Raw genomic sequence first — 16,711 nt, forward strand, 5'->3', positions numbered from 1 at the left:
AAATGGATTATATTGCATAAAACATTTCAATGACTCATATCATATTGATCATCATTCAACATACATCTGACTGTAATAACAGAGGGGTCTTTATCTATTTTCTGTTCTCCAAAATTACAGAGATAACAAGATTCATTTCTGATCTTTTTAGACTGATAAAAACATCTACAGCTTTTATAATGAACCACCAGGTCCACAACGAATCTCCCTTAGCTTGCACCAGCCCCACCAGCCCCCTTGGGTCTACAAGAGTCCCACGAACCCCCAACCAGCAATCATTGATGTTAAAAAAGCCCTCACATCCCCACTTGAACTGATCGACCGGTAAATAGAAGTCTAATTCTGCTCTTTTGTCACGCCTAGCAATGTGTAATGGGTTGCCCAGCCACCATAAAGACCCACACCCAGCCAGGGAAGTTGGGAACTATTATGCCAAACTTAACTTGAAAGTGACCGCCAGCAATGAAAGATTAATCACCCAAGATTTTTTGAATTCCAGCACCCAATCGAATTTGATATTAGTGCCAGATATGAATGAGCTTTTTACCATAAAAGGCCACTGCTGCCTTAGAAAGTATTATTTTACCAGCAATTGCATTGAAGAACTTATACTTCTAGCAAATTAAGCCCTCACACCGGTAGGTAACTTCCATGTAATGTTCCCTTTCTAGCATTGTTGTATGATGTTGTTGTTAGCCTATTTCTCCATGGTCTCGTAGGCTAACTGGGACATTTAAGGGATCTTGAGGCTATTTGGCCTAGACAGTTTCAGTTTCAAGGGATTCCAAGGTGTTTTGGTGTGGTTTTGGGATACTTACTATTTATAGTAAGTTAGTTGGGCTAGGTTAGGATCATCAATTATTCATGGATAATATCTTGTCGATGGTAATTGTTGATATCGACTAGAGATTTTAATAATCGTTTGTGATTATTAATGTATTTATCAATAAAGTTAAGTTATAAGGTTAAAATTAAAATATTTAACTTTATTGATATGGGGACTTAAGTTAAAGGGAAAGTTGTTTAAATATTAAAAGTTCCCCTTCATTAAAGGTACTTGGAGACTTAAATATTAAAAGGGAAGTATTTCTATCTATCCCACATTGGCTAGAAAAGTGTGTGGGCTCTCTTGGGAATGTTATAAAAGACTCATAAGAGTTCATTTTCAGTATGCTTGGTTGTTGATGAATTGGATATCGTTTATGCTTCTGATTTTGAAGGAGTTGTTGCTTCTTCTTCTTGGTTTGTGAGGACAGAAACCCTTGCAGGCAACATTCTTCACGTTGAAAGGCACGATCTGGAGGATAACTTGGTGATTTCACACAAAGATCATAGTGGAGCTTCAATGGTGCTGATATTTTCAGTTCTTTGGATAACAGAATGTTAGAGACCATTTGTGAGGGCTGATTGAGGAGTTTTGCAAAGTTGATTGCATATTTGTGGGTCTGATCATTGTTGGCCGTTCCCTCTAAAGTTGGCTGTACATCTTCAATGAGTTTGCAGAAGTTTATAATTGGTTTGTGGTGCCATTACTCATTCATACTTCCAGCCGTCCATTTTGGAGTTCTTGGTATAGGCGGCTAGGGTTTGGAAACCCTCATTTGCTAGTATTGCTGTTGCGTGTATGTTATTTTCATTTACCAACAACTGGTTATGTTCGATATAAGATTGTAATTGATTTTCATTATCTGGATGTTTCTAGTACACAATTGCATATTTTGGTTTAAGTTGGATGTTCCAATTATATCAAAAGCAAAAAATCAAGGGTGGTCATTATATTCTGCATCACTCAATGGTCCACAAAAGACAAGAAGTAACTGCGATTTTCTTTTTAAAGGTGCTCCACCTTGTCTCACGTGTGATGGCCAGAAGGAGGATTCCCTCAATTCCTCTTTGGTCTTGCATAGGGATTCAATTATATGAATCTATTCTGATGCCAAATCCACGAAACCTTTCAAGTAGTGATAGATATATGACCCAAAGCTGGCAGCGTCATATCCCAACCATTTCAAAACAAGTAAACCAATATGACATACCCATGAGAAAGCTCCTTGTATTATCTTTATAAATAATGTGAATAAGGAATAGTGGATAATCTAAGATATATGACCCTAATCAATAAGACCATAGTTACAAAGGCGTAAAGACTTGCAAGCATCCAAGCTTACCTTGCAAATTAACAATCTTACACACAACAATAATACTTATGATCTCTATTAATATGAAGACCTGATCACATATACCGAGGGAAGAGACTTATAAGCAACTATCAAATATTGCATCACATATCTATACTTATGAATAATATAGTCTCCAATAAAGTACGTAGACAATCAATAGAACCTATCAATGCTATGTTTCCCACCGTGCCAAGAATTAGCAACAAAAGTATGTTGAGTGATCATTTCAGTCACTCTAATATTGGTGACTTATGTTTAAAAAAAAGGAATGTAGGCTCAAAACAACCAAATGCATATTCATTGTTGCCACCCAAATGATGATGGAAATCAGTGGCCAAAAGATGGTTAATGGTTAGATTAAAGAAAGGAAGCGATAGAAGAAGTTAATAAATAACTAAATAAATAATAATAAAAAAAAAGTGACTGTGATTCCCACCATATCAACAATCAGCAATAACATATCAGAAGGTGGCAATTATAATATATCGAATGAGTATAATGAGCATCCGTTGATACAAACGATCCATAAGTGTAAATCGGAAATTGTAAAAAGGCAGTAATACGATTTGTGTTGAGGCATTAGGACAATGAATCAGGCAATACCAATCATCGGTATTATAACAGCAATGTCAACCATCGATGGTTTGAATAATAGCTGCATTCTGAAAGAAGGGAATTGCAAAATGATAATCACTAAACGCTCAAATTGGTGAAGTAGACTTATGATTTGAGGAACAACACCATATTCCAATCGATAAATTATATCGACTAAGATACAAAGACAAAATACCTATACCATCATATAGAAGCAGTCATCAATTATTATCGCTTTGGAAAGGAAGGTTACTTAGTTCGATAAACAATGGAAAAGTTAACTAAATTCCAAAGGAAGTAAGGAAATGCAGCGATTATCATTATTATATGCAAGACAGCGATTAAACAAATTGTATAAGAAATAAATGATAGTTAATCCTTGACAAAAGATGTGTCTATTCCCAAAAGGTGCAAACATATGATATTTAATGATGATTGAAATCAATCCAAACGAGAGGACGAGGAGATAGAAGGATAAAAAGATGTATTAAGAGAGAGGTACGGACAGACAGCAAGGAAGAAGGAAATGCTAAGATAGTAGTCTGGTCTGCGACAGGGAGATTAAAAGAATATTCCAACAGCAGTCAGTCTGCAGAAGGTAAGTATAGTCTGAATGGTTATTATTAATTTTCAGGATTCATGCATAGCACATAATGCATATCTGTAAACTATAAAGTATGTAGGATATTTTGTTTTGAATATATTACCATATAAGTAAGGAAGACTTAAGAAAATATTTCAATCAATAAATATAACATGTAAACAAGCAATATGGATAATAAAATGAATACTACAAATATTTAAGTAAAACAATGCTGATAACTCATCAGCCAAGTAATATAACATTTAATCACCATTTAACATAAAGCCGATATCTCATCAGCAATATAAATCAATACTAATTAAGCAATATAAATCAATACTAATTAAGTAATGCACTTACTAATGATCAAATTTACTACTATAATGATAACAATAAAATTTTGACCATTCACATAACAGATAATTAAGGACTAAGTAAATAATTGACAATGTAATTCGAATAATGCCATATCAAATTTAATTTTTAACTCATAGATTGTAGTGATTTGATTCTTCCTCTTTCTCTAATACTTGCAAATATAGGGAGTGTGTGGGGGAAAGGCAGAGTAAATCGGTCACGGGAAAAAAATGTCCTGAGACGGGTAGAAAACCTTGAGGGAGCCGCATGTAGATCGTGTAATGCGCCCATAACATGGTAAATCTTCCATCTTGTAAGGTTTAGCAGAACAGGGAAGAGGAGTCTCATGCAATCTATGGGAAGTAAATCATACAACAAATTAACAATCTACTCATCTTAATTGAAAAATATTTTAACATTTCATTATTGGCATAAGTAAATGATTGATAGGTATGCATAATATTAGCTATGGTTGGATAAATATGAAAAAAAGATATTTTGTATAAAGGATGAGCTCCTATTCCTAAATCCTAAAATTATTGCTAATTTATGTTTTAGGGTGAATTTAGGAAGGGGCAATCACAAGCAGCTAGACTTTAATCTTCCACTGACTTTTCCAAGTCCCACGTCCCCCACAAATGGATCCATCTTTTATCCTTTGGAGCTGTGGTAGAGAATTTAAGGCTTAATAGCTTCCAATTGAGCTTATTGATCCTTGTCTTTTAACGCTTTCCATGTTCCTAGATATTGGAGACCATGTAGGAAAATAATACAAATAACTGGCCAGCCCAAAAGATGTTAACAAATTTATTTTTGATACAAAACTTTAGTAAATTTGTGATATGTTAAACCCCACAAACTTGGTAGATTTACCAATTAAACCCAATCTCACTGTTAGACATTTAGTGAAAAGGCAATTCTTGTATGAAATCGTTCTAGGAAAATCGAACGTTTTCATCCCCAAACTCCAAATCTTCAGCTCACCATTGATTCTTGGATGGAACCACACTATCTTCTAGGTTTTTGCCCATCAGGGATGAAAGATACTAAAACAATATGATATCATGATACATACAACATGATATTGATCAATTCAATTATCAAAAATTAAGTGATTACACTAAGATCGACATCCCTAAACGTGGATGAGTTATAATCAATTACAAGGTGATACAGTTGTACACTTAAAACTTTATTCAAGATATCAATTAAAAGGAAGGTGAAATGAGGTTCTATCTCAATTTTTTAAATGTGCCACTGTGGTGCAATCACCGGTGAGGAGGGATCTCAAAGAGATCAATCCGGACCAGGCAGCAAGAGTAAACACAATGGAAACAAGAGGATATGATGGAGACAATGCAGAACGAAATGTATTAGATCATGAAAACTGATTACAAGCAACCGGTAACATCCGGGTTACAAGATTCGGCTCACTGGCCTGCCACATACATGCTCAATTACAGAACAGGTCAACTCCGGACCTCTAAATTTAAGATCTATCCTCTATGTTCTATCTTAGTTCTCTGGAAATGAATTCTAATGCTCAATTACAATGATTTATATGATCCAAGGGATCCGGTCAGCCCAAACGGGAACAAATGCCGAAGAACAAGATCAAGCGTGTAAAACCAATAGGTCCGCCTTCACCAAAGAGATTCCTCCGAAAAATCCAAAGAATGATGTGCGAATCGAAGGGAAGGTCAGCCACATGCGAAGGAACATCGGAATCAACGAACTGGACTCCACAAGCTATAGAAAGGATCTGGTAGATTCACCAATGCAAATAGGTCCAAGCGGTTTCGGTGCCGGAAAACTATCTCGGAATCCGGAATCGATAACTTGCCGAAAAATTATCCAAACGCTTCGCGGTTTGGGAATAAGAGAGATGATTATGTCCTCAAGCAAAATCCAACTCCACAAGATTCGGTGAGCCAATGCAAGAAAATACAGAAAGGAATGTTGAAACTGCAAAACAAAAAACAAACTAAAAGGAAATGTTTTTGGTTGATGCAAGATTGCCAAGAACCAGGGATGCTCCTGCATCAAACATCTAGGGTTGTTGAAAAAGTGAGTCCCTCACTTTGCTAGGGTCAGAGGAAAACAAAGGCGGTCCACCTCTGCCTGAGAAATCCAAGATGAATCTTCAACTGGCCTGTCCTTCCACTTCACAAGATACTCTTTGTACTGATTGCTCCGGGTATTACACCCAATCCTATTGTCTAAAATGTCTTCAATCTGCTTTGGCTCCTTTCGGGGTAACTGTTTCTCTAGTTCTGCAATATTGTCTTCGTTGAGTTCTGACTCATGGTACTGATGTAGATCTGCAATATTGAATATAGGTGAAATACTCAAGCTATTCGGTAACTGCACTTCATATGCATTTCCGGAACTGAACTTCCTCAATATCTTACAAGTCCAAACTTCTTCATCTGCAACTTGTTGTAGGTTCCAACTGGAAATCTTTCTTTTCTCAGATATACCATCACTTCATCGCCAACTTCAAATTCCTTATGTCTCCTCTTCTCATCTGCTTTCTCCTTATACTTGTTGTTTATATCTTCCAAATGTTGTTTAACCTGAATATGTAAGGTTGTCATGTGTTCTGCAAACTCTTCTGGTTCTACACTCCTCTTTTCTTCATTACTGATATCTCTCAATTCTTATATACCTCTAGGGTGTGCTCCGATAACAATCTCAAAAGGTGTTCTTCCGATACTCCTGTTTACTGAATTATTATAGGCAAACTTTGCTTGTGCAAGATCAAATCCCAACTTCTGGTTTTCTCTCCAACCAAGCACGTCAACAAATTTCCCAAGCTCCGGTTTACTATCTCTATCTGTCTATTAGTCTGTGGATGAAAAGTAGAATTGAATTTCAAATTTGTCTTCATCTTCTTCCAAAGTGTTCTCCAAAAATAACCAACAAACTTAGTATCTCTGTCTGAAACTATGCTCTTAGGTAATCCATGCAATCTCACCACTTTCTTGAAAAATAGGTCAACTATATGCACTGCATCTGATGTCTTCTTACAAGGTATGAAATGAGCCATCTTCGAGAATCTATGCACCACCACAAATATAGAATCATTTCCTCTCTGTGTCTTAGGCAATCCAAGTATGAAATCCATGCTTATGTCTTCCCAAGGTCTCTCCGGTATTGTCAAAGGCTTATACAATCCCACATTTTGACTACTACCTTTTGCAACTTGACAAACTCTATAGTTCTGCACAAATTTCCTAACATCCTTATGAATCTGTGGCCAAAAGTAATGTTCACTCAGCAATGCTACTATTTTATCAACACCAAAGTGTCTGGCTAATCCTCCACTATGTTTTTCCTTTATCATATTCTCCCTCATCGAATTCTTAGGTATACACAACTGAACTCCTTTGAATAACATCCCATCCTAAATGAAATAATCTAACCATTTGCTTCTATCCACCATAACCGGTTCTCTACATGCTCTCCAAGTTTCTGCAAAATCCGGTTCATCATCATACAAAGTCTTCAACTCCTCAAATTCTAGCACTGTCAGTCTCATTTCTGTCAGCAATTTCTTCCTTCTACTTAATGCATCAACAACTTTGTTAGATCTCCTACTTCTATGCTTCAACACAAAGGTGTAACTCTGCAAAAACTCTACCCATCTCATATGTCTCTGATTCAACTTACTCTGATTGTTCAAATACTACAAGGCTTGATGATCAGTATACAACACAAACTCCTTAGGCAACAAGTAATGTCTCCACTTCTTCAAGGCTTGAACTATGGCATAAAATTCCTGATCATACACTGAATATCTCCTTCTTGCATCATTCAACTTCTCACTAAAATAAACTACTACTCTCCCTTCCTGACTCAATATGGCTCCAATGCCAGTTCCACTTGCATCACAATCTACTTGAAACACTTTGTTGAAATCCGGTAAAGCTAACACAGGTTGCTTAGTCACTTTCTGCTTCAATAGTTCAAAAATTTTGTTTTCTCCAGTTGTCCACTTGAATTCTTTCCTATCCCCTCTCATTGTCTCAGTCATAGGGTTACAAACAAAACTGAAATTTTTGATAAACTTCCGGTAGAAACTAGCCAATCCATGAAATGATCTTACCTCTCCAATGCTTTCCGGTGTAGGCCATTCAACAATTGCTTTTACCTTTTTAGGGTCCATTTTCAATCCATCCGTAGATATTACAAATTCCAAATAGACCAACTCTTCCTTCATGAAAGTACACTTCTTTAGGTTTATCAACAACTTTTCTTCCCTCAACCTCTGTAAAACTTGTCTCAAATGCAACAAATGCTCCTCTTTTGTCTTACTCAAAACCAAAATGTCATCCAAATATACAATAACAAACTTACCCAAGAATTTCTTGAATACCTCATTCATCAACCTCATGAAAGTACTTGGTGCATTAGTCAACCCAAAAGGCATCACCAGCCATTCATACAATCCTTCAGTTCTCTGATTCTGATATGATGATATCCACTCTTCAAGTCTATCTTTGTGTAGTATTTGGCTCCACTCGAATAGTCCATTATGTCATCCATCCTAGGTAAAGAAACATTCTAGGTAAAGAAAACCGGTACTTCACTGTGATCTTGTTTATTGCCCTGGAATCGGTACACATCCTCCATTCTCCATTCTTCTTAGGTGCTAATACTGCTGGCACTGCACAAGGACTCAGACTTTCTTTGATCAAACCTTTCTTCAGCAATTCGTGCACTTGTCTATTCAACTCTTCATTCTCTGCCGGTGTCATCCGGTGTGCAGCTTTGTTAGGTAAACTAGATCTAGGAATCAGGTCCATGCAATGACTGATACTCCTCACAAGTGGTAATCCATCAGGCACATTATCTTAAATGATGTCTTCATACTCTATCAGTAACTCCTTTATCTCTTCCGATTGTTCTTCATGCTCCAGGTTCTCAGTCTTCTTGGGAACTAAGGCAAAACACACATTCTCATGTCTAATTCCATCCAGGAATTTCCTTCCATCTACCAAACAGATTCTAGCATTTGTACAGACTTCACTCTTCAAAGGCTCCTCCAAGGGTAACATAGTTTGTTTCATCCCATTTGCCACAATAGTGTATATGTTCTTTCTCCCATCATGTATTGCCTGTCTATCAAACTGCCAAAGTCTACCCAAAAAAAGGTGAAAAATGTCCATAGGCATAATATCACACAAGACTTCATCATGATAATTCCAAATTTTCAATTTCACCAAACATTGCTCACTTACAACTTATGATCATCCTGAATCCATGCTATTTGATAAGGCTTAGGGTGTTTCAATCTTTCCAACTTCAACTTAGTCACCATCTCTTCTAAAACAAGGTTATCTGAACTACCATTATCAATAACAACTTTACAACACTTACTGGATACCTTACATCTGGTCTTGAACAAGTTTTGCCTCTGCAAGGGCTCTTCATCTCCTCCGATGTGACATAGGGCTCTCCTCATCATCAACAATTCTCCATCTTCCAGTTTGTTAGTTTATCCGGTGGGGCTTTCTTCCACCAACGTTGTTCTCCCAGTGTTCTCTGTCTTCTTACTTTCAAAAGCACGATGTCCTTGTCCTCCACACTTAAAGCAAGTGCCTCTAAACACTCTTATCTTGTCTTATGTCATCTTTTCCAAAATTTTCATTCCGGTAGCCATCAGGTTCTCTTCTCCGGTACAAATTTCTGTCATCCTTTTGTTATTAACTGCCATCTTTGCTTACTTCCTTGTCCTTGTTTTGATCCGTACAGGTTCCTCTTCCTCCGGAATATCCTCTTCCTCCTTGAAATCTTCCTCTGGGAAACCTTCCACCTCTACCTCTCTGTCTCTGCTCATGTCTTTTGTTCAGCTTCTCTTATGCTTTCAGGGCATATTGATAAGCTTCTTCAACACTCTGCACCTTGATCAAATTGAGTTCATCTTGTATAGACATCCGCAGGCCATTCAAAGATTTCGTAAATTGTTCAACCTCATCATCGACATGCCCGGATCTGATATTCAACTTGTAGAATGCTTCAGTGTACTCCTTCACACTAGATTCTTTCTGCTTCAAATTTTGCAACTTCCGGAACAAGTTCACTTGATAATCAGCTAGCATAAACTTTGATTTTAACTTAGCAACCATCTGCTCCCATTATTTGATCTTCTCTTTTCCTCTTCTCTGTCTATCAACCTGCAAATGTTCCCACCAAAGAGACGCATGACCTTTCAACCGGGTACAGGCATATTTCACCTTCCTTTCTTCTGCGTTGTTCTCGAAATCAAAATATTTCTCCATCTCTGAGATCCAATCGATTAATTCATCTTAATCCAATTTTGCATCATACTCCGGTGGGGTAAAATGTGGTTTAGTGTTCGCCCTACTCAAAACCCTCAAAAACCTTTCTTCTTCTGGATCGATCGCCGGTTGAAAGATCCCTGATGGATCCCCTTGCTGATCTGCTGTAATTTTTAAAATAATAAACTATATTTTCCTGTGATTTTGCTGATGGTCTTACAGAATAGAGAGAAGTTGCAGAATGTTTGGTTTCTTTTTGTATTTTTTTGAATATATAAGCAAGTAATGAATAAAGAACAACAAATAAGGAAGGAAGCTGAAACAAGTAAGAACATTCAATTAAATCAGAATTGATACAAATCGTATCAGGCAGATTTCTGATTTATAATATCCAGATTATTCCCTACGCACTAGGGATGTGCTTACATCCAATAATGGCACCAACTGAAGGGTAGATGATGAACATAAACCAAGAACACCAGCTATGGCTGAAATAAAGTCTTTACCACTTCCAGCGTAAAGTGTACCTGCTGTAATGGTGGCATCAAGCTAAACAATCACGCCCCAGTTGGGAAATTCAACCACCTTGCTAAAACCCTCACCAAGCAATTTGAATCTCCACAAGGAATAGCGCATACACTCTGACCAATAATGCCAATGCCAAAAGAATCCACTACCAATCAATAGTTGAGGGCTACGTCCCAGCCAGTACCAATCATGGGGTTTGCATCCCAGATTGAAGAATTGCTCTACTAGAGCAATATTGCACCAAACACGTTTTCAATATGTAAAAGATAATGAGAAATTAGGTTTCTTTCTCCTTATATCTCTTTCCTTCCAAATCGAACCCTAAAGATATATGAAAAGTGCGCTTTAATATAAAGTCATATTTCCCAATATTGGGTGCACAAGTATAGAAAAAACACCACTTTTTCATTATATAATAACTCCAAGCGCCAAAAGGACCCTGGCAAGTGAAAATCATTTAGAAAAGTTCAAGACCTTTCCAACGAGCTATAACACATGGGCATACGAATCCAGATGAAGCCAAAAAACTCTTATTACTCCGAAATGGCTATAGACATAGCCTTATTTAAAATATTAAAACGCTAACTTAGGAAATATTTAAATATATTAAAAATATAACCCAAATAGCTACAGAAAGCTCGAAACACACCAAGAGCCTGAAACTGAACCTATCACCTGTCTGTGACTGATGTTGGAAATCATGGATCAACTGGCAGTCTCATCCCTAAATTCTAAGGATGCTCCTAGAAACTAGGAAACACACCCAAATCTCCTGAAACTGAAACCATCTGAAAGGTCATGAATAACCTCACGACCTCCTAAAATTTAGGGATATCCCCTAAAATCTAGGAACTGCTCCAAACTGCCTGTAAAGCCAAAATCCAGTCACTATATGCATTGAATGAGTCCCAATCAACCTCTTCTAGCCTACGAGACTCCAATGATAGGCCAACTCCTCCGTCTCTGATGTCCACTCTAGAAAGGGGACATGACACCGGTTGATTTGTTACTTGTTATGCTGGTGCCTCTTCTTCATCTTCCCTCACATCTTCAATTTGTCGGCCTGTTCTCTGTGCTGTCTCAACGACTTCCAACCAGGCAACAATTCCTCTCAACATCACCATCACAACAGGGTCGGCATTCCCACACGCTCCACCATTCCTATTTCCTCTTCGCACCATCTTTACGCCAGTCCTCTGTAGCTGCAAGTCTGATCCACAGTCTGCCACCCTACAACAAAATTCTTAGGACAACGCAATCTCCGGAACGAAATCTCGCTTTGATACCACTTGGTACAGTCACCGGTTAGGAGGGATTTCAAAGAGATCAATCCGGACCGAGCAGCAAGAGTAAACACAACGGAAACAAGAGGATATAATGGAGACAATGCAGAACGAAATGTATTAGATCATGAAAACTGATTACAAGCAATCGGGAACATCCGGGTTACAAGATTCGACTCACTGGCCTGCCACATACATGCTCAGTTATAGAACAGGTCAACTCCGGACCTCTAAATCTAAGATTTATCCTCTATGTTCTATCTTCTCTGGAAATGAATTCTAATGCTCAATTACAATGATTTATACGATCTAAGGGATCTGGTCGGCCCAAAAGGGAACAAATGCCGAAGAACAAGATCAAATGTGTAAAACCAACAGGTCGGCCTCCGCCAAAGAGTTTCCTCCGGAAAATCCAAAGGATGATGTGTGGATCAAAGGGAAGGTCGGCCACATGCCAAGGAACATCGGAATCAACGAACTGGGCTCTACAAGCTACGGAAAGGATCAGGTAGATTCACCAATGGAAATAGGTCCAAGCGGTTCCAATGCGAGAAAACGTTTTTGGAATCCGGAATCGATAACTTGCCGGAAATGATCCAAACGCTCCGCGGTTTAGGAATAAGGAAGATGATCATGTCCTCAAGCAAAATCCAGCTCCACAAGATCTGGTGAGCCAATGCAAGAAAATACAAAAAGGAATGTTGAAATTGCAAAACAGAAAACAAACTGAAAGGAAATGTTTGTGGTTGATGCAATATTGCCAAGAACCAAGGATGCTCCTACATCACATTGGGATCCTAAGGCATAAACCAATGGTGATCAACATCATCCAACCATATGGGACATTTAGGCCCACCCCTCTAGACTAGAAGCGAATGCCATGGTTATCACATACATGGTACACAAGATTGGCCTCAAACACACATAATAAGCAAGGTGGTTTCTCAATACAATTGGAAATAATAAATCCAATTTATCAAGAAAGAAGATAGAAAAGACTCGAGTGGTTTTCCCCCTTGTTCTTCAAGACCAAGATAGGAAGTTAAAAAGACAGAGAAGGTCTTATGGTAAGCCCAATCAATGTATGTTTCTCATTATGTAATACATATTTAGTAGACATTTGTGCCAAGTTTTTGTTCAATGCTTGCATGATTCAGTATCCCTTGTTATGTAAAATGCTTTGTCAAAATTTGCATTCATTGTTTTGCTTTGTTCAATTTTATCCATAAACGTAATTAGTGCTTGCACTAAACTCTGCCCAAGATTTTAGGTGAATTAAGCCACTCTTAAGGCTCCTATGGATATCCTCAATACCTAAACAATCCAGAATTTCACTTTTACAAATGACCCATAAGATGGGACGAATTTGTGTTTAAGAACATGCACACCCAATTTCACATAATCAATTTTACTACCACTTGCTATTTATTTCTCCACTACTAACATAATTCAAGAAGATTCAAAACTCAAAAATTGCACTTTTCACCTTTTCCAAAGAACCATACAAATTCCAAAATCTCCATTAAAGAACCATAATAATTTCTTTAGAATTGAAGTTCACAAATTCCAAAATCTAACTATAGCCTTTTTATCACAAGGACAAGGAGAACATACTTATACTATAAAAAAATTCTTGGATAAATTTTGGTTTAGTTTTGGGACAAATTTGAGTAGTTTTGGGACAAATTTATTATTCTAGGAATTGCAAAACACAATAGATTCTTTCATTTAACTATAATCAAACAACAATAAACAAAAAGCCAACACAAATCACCAAATAAAATGGTGATGCAGGAGCATCGTGTTAATCTATTTGGTTAGTGCTTTGTTGGCTTTGTGTAGCCAAGATTCAACTTGGGTAGTCACAGATCCTGTCGCCACTTGGGCAGGAAGTTGGACAAAACAAGTTCGTTGCCTTTGGTAGAAAGGGAGATGAATGATTAATGAGTAGTTGAAAAGAATTAATTATGAACGGTAGTGAAATAGTCAGGAAAGATTGAGCAGTTTGGGAGGACAACGGATTGAGAAATAAAAAAGGAAACCGACGGTATGAAGGAAGGTGGGTAGTGATAACTAGTGAGTACGTGCTGGTTGTGAACTAGCAAAATAGCGAGTAGAAGGATAATTGGAGAAGGATATAATGACAGGAATAAAAGAGGATAATTGGGCACATTCAAGGGAGAACAGCGACAGGCGAGGTAAGAAGGAATTAAGCCGGTAAGAGGAAAGCAGTTAGAGCCGTGAGCGTGTGAGTTGAAGAAGGGAGAATAAGTTCGGGAGAGAGAAGCTAAAATCCGGGCAAAGACCGATAGGTTGTGTTGCAGATTTTTACATGAGTGAAGTTGCCTTTCTTAGTGGCCATGAAATGTCAATTTGTAAGCAGAGATTCTTTGCATATTTGTAATGTATTTTGACATATGAATTGATAAAGGAATGATCTTTGTGTTTCTCTATTTATTTACTGGTTTACATGGAGTTCCTGGCGCCCAATATGTTTTGTTACTGAATTTAGTTATTTTTTGTTCTATTTTTGTCACTGTTTTGACAGAAAGTCTGGAGAAAATTGTTGTTTGAAATCATAGCATAGGTGTATGGGTGTGTGCCATCATGTGGGAGCTGTGTGCAGATATGTGAGGGTAGTTGCCATCATTTGGTATCAAAGCCCAAAAGATCTGGGCAAGGAAATTGGGTATGATTATTGAATGTATGAACAGTTTGACGTTCATAAATTCTTGGAAAGTTATGTGTGTTGCAAATTGGGTATTGTTGACGTGTCTGAAATCGCATTGCTTTAAACTCCATACGGCCAACGCAGAATAGAATAAACTAACTGAGTATCCTATCCTCTCTTGAGATAAGGAAATCCCTATTGTTATTTTCTTCGTTTGATCAAAGGGGACAACCTCAAGGTTTCGTTTGTTAGGTCTTGACTGTGGGATTGCTCAATGGTTTGATGTGTTTTTTCGTTGGAAACACAAGGGGACTTATGGTAGGATAGGTAATTGCTGGATGAGTTCCCCAAAACTTCAATGGTCTTACTTATCAAATGGTTTAAGTTGAGTTGATACTGTTTTCAATAGAACTACGGATTCTCTTGATAAAAAAAAAGGAAAAGGGGAAGGATAGGGAGAGAGAGAGAGCTACAAAAAATATAAATTTTAACTAAGATAGCAGATTCAGTAAATAGACGGACACCTCCAAATAACTAAATTAAGCATTACCAGCCATTTAAGCACAATACTTGCATCAATCTAGTGCGATCTTCAAGGGGAAATTGGATTTTCATGTTATTAACTACAACATCAGAATTTTGACATTCATTCAGTGAGCATTCAACAACCGAACTAAGCATGTGAAAGGGTCAGATTAACCATGCAGAAGGAAGAATCAGCAATTCCCAAATGGTATGAACAGCGAGGATTCTATCAGATGTTTACTTAGAAAATGCTATATAAAGGAAAGAAGCATAACTGAAAAATTCTAAATTAATGAAGGAGACCATGCACTCACAAGGAAACCTCACAAGGAAGCTTGAAACAGTCTTAACTTTGTATTAAATCCTGTAAATTTCGCCAGAGCTTCAACAACAATCCAAGAACTTCTTACAAAATGAGGGAAAACTAGTCCCTTTTATAGGCTTCAAAAATGGATGAATGGCCAGGATTTAATCTAAACAAGTGGCCCAGATTCATCTATAAACATGGCTGCCCATACCCATAAATGGGAGGCAAATATCAACAACCACCCCAAAGGGAGTAATAACTACCCAAAAAGGATAACTAAAACTTATCCAAAAATAATCCAAAAGGTGCACACATAAAGTTTTACATTTAGTTGACTTGGAAGTCAAACATGACCCTTTGGCCAAAAAGTGCACTTTCAAGATTTTAAAAGGAAAAAGCACTTTCTAGGAAAGCACTTTCTCTTTTCCATTTGTAGATTCCTTTTCCAAGAACTTATCTTTACCATGCAAATATTCTCGCCAAAGGTCCTGACCTGCTGTACGTTCCTCACGAACATATTCTTGGAACCTGATGCATAATTGGAATAGCAGACTGAATGGAGGCATAGGAGGATGACGAATTTTATATTGCATGCCTTCGAGGTACTGGCTTCAAACCATCCTTCCAGCTGGAACGATTACGCTCGAAGCACAACATGTCTGACTGGAATTGACCAGCAAAACTTAGGTCGTTAACGAAATAGGTGATCCTATCCGTCCTTAGTCTTTCCTCCCAGTCTGCCTGTATTACTTCATCGGACAAGGCATTTTGCCATCCCGAGACCATTGATCGGAGGATCATTTTGCTGAGTTCTTGCATGGTGTTCAGAATTGTCTCGCATGCATCTTGTTCTTTATCAATGATTTCTCTTGTATCATTCTTCATGGTGATAGTCCAGTACCATTCCTTAAGAGTGCTAATGTTATAAGGATCTAGGATGGTGGACAACGCAGGAATCTGTACGTGGGTCCAAAAGAGAGCTCTCATGAGGGGAAGAGTAGTGGCAGCCACCTCATGCATTCTAAGGGATTCCCTCTTTACCTCTAATAGCTTGACCAGAGTGGTCTCTCAATGGTGGGCCATCTCTTTTACTTCCTCAAGGATGTGTTCTCCCCTTCCTTTGATGCCTTGTATCCATTCCTTGACGGCCCTTGCAGTGTCTTGCACTCCTTCAAATTCTGTAGTGGTTCTCTGTGCTAATGCTGTCGGGGGAATATGGGATTCGGAAGCATTGTGTAATGGTCTCAGGAGTTGATCGATGTATCCTTCGGCCTGCTCAGCACGAGCTCGATACATATCCTTCTCAGCTGTTATTTCTTCAAGTTGCCTGAGTATGTTTTGCACTGAATCCTTGAATTCCTCCTTTTCCTGTTCCTTAGTGGCTCGTCCGATGGGGACA

General features: G+C 37.9%; 1 protein-coding gene across 1 annotated transcript in view; it reads left to right on the plus strand.

Moving 5' to 3' along the window:
- LOC131064880 ((S)-ureidoglycine aminohydrolase) overlaps positions 1 to 16,711 on the plus strand; it is a 267,040-nt gene that overhangs the window by 238,126 nt on the left and 12,203 nt on the right. The gene's annotated exons all lie outside the window — the stretch shown is intronic.

This window comes from Cryptomeria japonica, chromosome 5 (genome assembly GCF_030272615.1).
Source record: "Cryptomeria japonica chromosome 5, Sugi_1.0, whole genome shotgun sequence".
NCBI classification, from domain to species: domain Eukaryota; kingdom Viridiplantae; phylum Streptophyta; class Pinopsida; order Cupressales; family Cupressaceae; genus Cryptomeria; species Cryptomeria japonica.